A 7,770-nucleotide genomic window follows, 5' to 3' on the forward strand; every position below is an offset into this window, starting at 1 on the left:
TGGGTGCAGATCAAGCCTGGATTGACTGACCTTGGGCGCCAACTCGATAATGACGGCGAGCTCGCGGCCGAGGTCCCCTGCTGTCCCGGAGGGCCTGCTCGAAACGACGGCGGCAGGGCGGGCGCTGCAGTGGGCGAAAGCAGAGGGCTACAAGGGGGGAGCCTCGGCGGAGGCGCCGAGGCTGCGTCGGAGGAAGCCGAAGGTGGCATGGGGCGGCTCGTCGGTCGGGAAGCGCCGGCGGGGAAGTGGGCCGCCGCGGTGGAGGATGCAACAGAGGGCGGAGTGAGTGGAGGTTTTGCACCAGTGTTCTTTCCCACCTCCTGTTGCTTTTTCATTTCAGTTACGAATTTAAATCTATTAAATCTTTTGAACCAAAGATTAAATTTATATTTCATCTGTACATTCATGATCCTTGCTTCTCGCAAAAAAAAACATTCATGATCCTTGCGAAAGGGGGTCTTGAGAAAAGGCCATTCTTGAATACGATTCGACAAGTTTTAACTTTTGCCTAAGTTTCAAAACTTGATAATCGTACTATTAAGTCCTTGCCAACTTTTATCAAGTTTCATATAAAATCAACTTAATTTATAATATTATGAAGTTTCTATTTGGGGTTTTAAGTTTTACTATTTAAAACTTAATGATTTTATCTCTCGTTGTATCAAGTTTTAAGAAATGAAACTTTATGACATCTTCAAAACTTGTCAGTACGTATTCAATAGTAGTATTGTTTGAAGTCCTCGCCACGAGGAACATAAATATGAAAACGAAACATAAATCAAATTTTTGGTTCAACAGATACTCAGTTTTGAAAGCTAAAAAGATAAGGTTGAACGAAGAAGCATACACTCTATAAAAAGTTGCATCCCAGGATTCATCAAAATAATCAACGGTCTGCACAGGACCTCCCATGCAAGATATAAAATCCAGCCGCCGGACACTCATATACATAACAAGAAAAAATCTAACCTCTAAGTAAAACACGTAGAACCACACACCCATGCACTTACTTACACTATCATGTGTATTTAAAATCTAGATCATGGCATCTTGAGATAGCGACCATGCACATATATACTTTTTCTGTCTCATAATATAAAAACATTTTTAATGTTGTTATATTTCTCATGACATCTTGGCATCTTGAGTTAGCAACCATGCACATATATATAATATAAGTATCATATATACTTCCTCTGTTCCATAATATAAAAACGCTGTTATATTATGGGACGGAAGGAGTGCTACTTCGTCTTACATTATGAAACGGAATAGGTGCAACCATGCGTGAGGCAAGCATAACTACTCATGCACCACGGACCTGGTTGAAGCTCATGAAGCCGAGGTCGAGCTTGACGCAGCCGCCAGCGCCGTCGTCGACGGCCACCGTCCTGGCATTCCCCCCGAGGCTCTCCTCCTGCTCGTACAGGGTCACACGCACATCGCCGCCGCTGGCGGCAAGCAGCTCGTGCGCCGCCGCCAGCCCACTCACCCCGCCGCCCACCACGGCTACCCTCATTTTGCTCTGCCAGACTCTGCCCTCACCCTCCCACTGCTACTGTCTAAGTTGGAGCGTGCGTCACACACTTATATAATGCGCCTCCTGCTATTCTTATTCAGGCGGGTGGATTGTTTTTTAGTTCAGTCGCCTTGCATAATGCGCGCGCGCGTGCGTGCATGCATGCCGTGTGTGGGCGCGGGGTGCGTATCTTGTATTTGCACACATACGTGTACGGTATGCGTACCTAGTGTATGTAGTGTGTGGGTGCATGCGGCGCATGTCTTCCGCGTAACACCAGCACTTGATGAAATTCTTTGACGTTCTGTGTGCGTGCATGCGTATGTATCACCAACACTAGACAAAAATGATTAATATGCACGGGGGAGTAGTGTACAAAGATGTAGAGATTTCACTATATATTATATATGGATGTATATAGACATACTTTAGAGTGTAGAGATTCATTCATTTTGCTTCGTGTGTAGTCTGTAGTGAGTCTCTAGAAGGACTTATATTTAGGAACGGAGGAAGTAATGTGTATGTGCGCGCAAAATTTTAGGATGAAATACCCTGAATTGCGAGCTGCACAAAAATACCAAAATCACGGACTTTGATGATCAACAGTACATAGCTAAAATGCCTCAGATTTGTTTTTTTTTGTGTAGCTCTCAGTATAATGTATTTTATCCTGAAAACATACACACGTGTACATTATGCCTCTAGACATATGTGTATGCTTTCAGAACTTTTTGAAACTGACAAGTTTTCAAATTAAGCCCCCCCATGGAGTTTGGTCTCCAACTGGCATTTTCGCACTAATATGTGATGTTTGTTCTTGAATATTGTGAAAACATGTAATTTCTGCGCAAGTTTTCATCATCATTTATTTAAGTTTTTTGTTTTATTTCTTCTTGGAAGGTAACTAGGAGATGCTTAGCACGCAGCGGTGGAGATTGGTCGCGATATATTTTGACGAGATTTTATTGTTTCAAACATGAGTATTTTAATGAATAATATGAGAGCTAAAACTAAAAATATATGCAGTTTTCAATCTGATTATTGAGACGACCCTTTTCACATGTTGGAGATGTGTACATTTCTTTTGTTCATGTCATTTACCATATGGTTAATGGTTGCTCGGTGAAGCTACTGTCGCGAGGCACACAACATCGCGCTTTCTTTTCCGAAAATGATGAATCCTGAATCGTTCGGATTTTAAGCATGGCAACCCAAACTTTTTTATGGCAAATTTAGTTCACACGAGGTGGCAAATTTAGTTGACAAACATGGCAAACATGGTAATTTTCTGACAAAAAACAAACTGGGACAAAATTGTCATGTTTACCAACTAAACTTGCGACCCGTGTTAGTTAAAAGTTGCCAAAAATGTTCAGGTCGTCATGCTTAAAGTCCGAACATTCGGGATTTATCAGGGTCCTTCTTTTCTGTGTGTATATTTTGATGAAGAGGTGGAGGGTTATCCTATCATATCCTCGTATTACGTCTCAACAAAGAAATGATCTATTACGAAAACGGATATGTACCAGGAAATGAATCGATCTTGCACAGGTGGGCCCGGGGTACGTAGGTGTCCACGACGACTGCCGATCCGTCGCCACGCGTTTGACCCTCTTGAACGTTCAAGCATGGCTGCTGCACTGATCTTGCAAGTGAGTGCACTGTACGTACTGACGACCGCTTTCAAGCTCCTTCATCTATTTTAACATTGTTTTTGCCATTTATGGCTGCCGATCCGTACGTCGTCATTCATGACGCGACGTGATCCGGCGGCGGGGCCTGCTCCTGCTTTCACCTTGGTGGGTGGCCGCTCGCGGGCACGAGATCTGGCGGCGGCGGTCGGGAGGCTGTGCCTGTTCGGCGCCGCTCCAGGCGTTGGGTTGGTGGCTGGTGGACGGCCGGGGATGCCTAGTGGCTGCCCCGCGGTTTCAATTGCCGTGTTGAAGTAGCGGTGCAGTATTCTAAAAGATTGGTTAAATTTTATACTCTCTCCGTTTTTAGATATAAAGTCTTTTGGAGATTCTAATACAGACTACATACAAAGCAAAATGAGTGATCTACGCTTTAGAATATGTCTATATACATCCGTATGTAGTTATTATTGAAATTTCTAAAAATATTTATATTTAGAAACAGAGAAAGTAAAATTTAACTTCAAACAAATATTATATACAGAAAAGAGACTATTCGAAACGCACTCCATACAAAGAATGATTTCACGCGAGCCACATTTTTCTTCTACTTTCTTTTCCCATCCACGTCCAGCCACCCCTTCCTCCTTGCCATTTGTGACCGCTTTCGACCACCCCTAGTTCATGCAGACGACGCCATGGGCGCCGCTCAACCCCGTGTCCCGGTCTGTCAGTTTGGAGTCGGATCTCATGACTTCAATGGTTCTTGTGGTTCCTGCGCCTCTGACCGCCACCCACCACCGTCTATGCCAACACCTTGTCCACCCTGCGGTCGACGAGTCGGGCGTGAAGATGAAAAACCCTATGCATGAAGCAACATGTACGCATAGGCCTCTCCTCGCTAGTGCCGCGGCGGCCCTCGACAAAGAGACCGAAGACTAAGACGTCTTTACCATGCCCGAGCACCTCCTCCCATCGTCCTGGCAGTGCAAAACTCGAGCACCTTCCCAATCCAAGCGGGACCGATGACTGCCTTGTTTTCGTTTGTTCAGTTTAATGTGGCATGTTTATAGAAACATATGTTTGCGTTTTAGCAAGGAATCTGTGGTTTTGCGGGATCAACGGTCAACAACGTATCATTTCTCGGGAGTACCATTGCTCTTGTGAGGGGATGACAATAGATTTCTCTTTATGCAATGAGGGAACGAAATTCCTGCCCTTCTAGGGGATGCTGAACACGCGGCTACATGTGATTTTGAAAGCAATCCAAGTGTATGAATGGAGGGGGGAAATGTAATGAAGGATCACATATGGAAACTTATGTTTACACGCCGCTCAGCTAGCCTCCAAAACATTATGAAACGCACTCTCTAGAGCATATGCAATATATCGACTCAACGACTCTACTAGAGTTGATCTAAGGGCTCGTTAGTTGAAGAGGCTCAAGGCTCTAGCGAAGATCTTATTCTACGATCTGAGTCGACGCCAACAGTGATGACACTCAAGGGTGTATTCCTTGTCTTTGCAGGCATTGTGGAAGAGTGTCTCCTTTTTATTGAATCATGCCCGTTCAGAGCAGAGAAGTTATCGAGGTTTTTCTATGTGCGGTTCTAAAAGCGCGGTTGGATTGGCCTGACTCTTCAAAATCAAAGATACTCTGCTTCCTCTTCATCAAGTCACAAAATTCGATCCTTAGTTAGCAGCACCAAAACTAGAGCAGGCCCAAGACAAGCAAGAACAGTCAGTCAGCACCGATCAGGCAGGAAGCAGACATCTACAGTCGGACGCCCTATATCCGTTTCGTACATCTAGATAGGCCGTCCGGTCACTGGCCAGTCATAAAAAAATAACCCAACCGAAGCTCTCAAACGGGTCTCAAATGTCGGGCTGACAGACACCCCTGATATTTGTCCAAAATGTAGGGCGGATATGAGGTGACCCGGGCACACTTCCATCATGTCAGCCCGGCCTATCGCTGGCCCACCCCGACCCCACAATAATCCCCCTCCGACAGAAATCCTAGCTCACTCCGCTCCGCTCCCCTACCCGACGCTCCCATTTCCCCAATCCGCTAAATCCCTAGCGCCGGCGAGCATGTCCAGCACCGGCAGCCATTCCGACGGCAGCTCCGGAGACGAGGAGGAGGTAGCGCTCTGTATCGCGCTCGAATGCTCGCGGGTCGATATAGGCGGCAACTCCTGGTCCGGTGCGACGCCACCTGTCGCCCGTCGACGCCGGCTCTTCCCACCCTATGTGCGGATCTACGAAGCCTGCCCGACAGCCTCCTCCACCTCCGGCCGAGCGCTGGGTTCTAGTGCCTTCTCCACCGACGCCGTGGATGCGAACTCCGGAGTCAGAGGCACGTGCCGCCCGCTACCAGAGGCAGAAGGCAAGGGTGACCCCTCTGCTGTGATTTAATAAAGCTCTCTGGATTGCTGAAAAAAAAAGAGAGAGACGAGATGGGCGTAAAGTCGGCACACGCCGGGCCAACCGTGTCGCCTGAGACGCTGCCGCGCAATGCAAATGGCCACAGTGCATTGCCGCAGAAAGATGATGATACAACGAAAACGGTCGGTGCTCAATACGCCGCCGCAATCGCCTGCTAGCTCTACGTGAAAATGCAGTGTCGCCACGCCGCACACATGCATGCATGCTTGACAGCTTGAGCATGGATTGGACAGGGTCGCATGGGCGACGGCAGGTCTGACGGTCGTGGCGATATCGTGGGCGCGTGCCGGGTCCATCCCCTGTGCGCGTATGCAGCTGCTTTAAACTTCGCCCCTTCAGTCACGAGGCCTGCCAAAATATCTTGTACAGTTTGCTCGATCGATCTCAGCTAGAATCACGCCGGCCCATACGCACATGATGCACCTATCGTCCAGCATTGAACGGAGCGCGTGTAGATAGATAGATAGATAGATAGGTAGATGCCATCGGCCTGCAGAACCATAGACTCCAGTATCACTCTGGCTTTTAGTTCTCCTGACGCTGATCTTGTCGTTTTATACTTTACTACAGTATGTAAAAGAAATTAACGGTGTTTTTACTGGTAAATAGTGTCGATTTGCGGCTCCTAAGAATTTCTCATTGGGTTGCATGAATGACGCTGGAAAGAAATACAACAAATGTGTGACCGAAAAGATGGCGGGTGGCGAGGGGTTGATGGCGACTGAAGCAAGCGTGCCGGAACAATGTGTTGGTTCAGAGCAATCCTTATTAATCAAGGTAATTGTAAGAGGGGAATAGAGAGGAAATTGATGACACTGTTGATGTATTGCTTGAGCCTCGTGGACATATATATATACAAATTTTATGTACAAGCAGTGGTAGTTACCACCACTTTCTTTGGCCTCCACATGTCCCCATTAATAGCAGCAAGGCAACTGGGTGCGCTGAGGGTAGCGAACGTGGGCAGGACCCTATAACCCGCTAGCAGCCGTACCTAATTAGGCCAATGAAAAAAAATCTAGGGATAATGGAATCCCTGATCGGACGGTACGTCCAAGTTTTCAAGTAATCACGGGTGAAGCCGGCAATAACAGGGTGCGCAGGATTAGCTAACGACTGGCTAATTTGTTGGCTGCATGCACCGCACCTTTCTCTCTTTTTTTTCGGTGGAAGGCATGCACCGTATCTCACAAGATGGATAAGTATGTGTTAGTTTTTTTTATGTGTTGCTAGGTTGGCAAAACTACTGCATGGCCTCACAAAATATTCTATCAACTTCGATCCCATACGTGCGAACAAATTATAGTGTATGCTCTTGGGTATGTACTGGAGCCATCAATTTTTATAGTATGTTTTGAAAAAATAGTATGTAGTATGGTAGTATATTCCGAAAAAAATAGAGTGGTAATATATTACAAAGAATAGTATGGTAGTATGTAGTATGACCCGAGGAATATATGCTGTTGAAAAAAATAGTATGTAGTTTGGTAGTATATTCCGAAAAAATAGTATGGTAGTATATACCAAAAAATAATATGGGAGTATGTAGTATGGACAGAGGAATATGTAGTTTGGAGAAAGTGTATTTTAGGGTATATGTATACTTCCAGCAGTAGAAAGGAGTATCAATATAAAAGAAAAACCCAACCGTATATGTTCATTTTCTTAGCATACAAGCTATGTGCCCGAAAAGGTTGTATTTTTTATTTAGTATATAGTAGGTTTTTTGAAGAATGGAACGGCAAACTACCTTTAGTTGTAGTATGTGTGTACGTTCAAGAAACGAGAGTACGTGATTTTTTTCTTCTGAAATTAAGCAATCATATATACTTTTCTTCGAACCAAAAGTAATTATATATATACTCCCGAAGAGTATGTAGTGTCTAGTATCTACATGTTTCTTGTGTAAGTATATGGAGTTTTTTAGAAGAGAATATGTAGTGTGAACTAGTATATACAGTTTAAGTACGTGCATGCATACAGGAGGCTAGATCTGGAACGTAGCCAAGTAGTTGAAAACGTCTTGGCTGGCTATATTCCGGGCCATGCATGGAAATTGGAATTATCTGGCTGTTTTTTCCTATCGGGCATGGGGTAGATGAATCAACTAGTTTTACAACAGAACCCGTTAATCACAGCCCACAACTAAAACGAGATCGGATGGCTGCTAGG

At 45.4% G+C, this 7,770-nt stretch overlaps 1 protein-coding gene across 1 annotated transcript in view; it reads right to left on the reverse strand.

Annotated features, from left to right (window-relative positions):
- LOC119357014 overlaps nucleotides 1–302 on the reverse strand; it is an 8,119-nt gene extending 7,817 nt beyond the window's left edge. The window contains exon 1 of the mRNA XM_037624003.1: nucleotides 31–302. The gene's annotated coding sequence lies outside the window, so the exon portion shown is untranslated. The remainder of the gene's footprint in view (nucleotides 1–30) is intronic.
- Nucleotides 303–7,770: the final 7,468 nt, after the last annotated feature.

This window comes from Triticum dicoccoides, chromosome 2A (assembly GCF_002162155.2).
Source record: "Triticum dicoccoides isolate Atlit2015 ecotype Zavitan chromosome 2A, WEW_v2.0, whole genome shotgun sequence".
NCBI lineage: Eukaryota > Viridiplantae > Streptophyta > Magnoliopsida > Poales > Poaceae > Triticum > Triticum dicoccoides.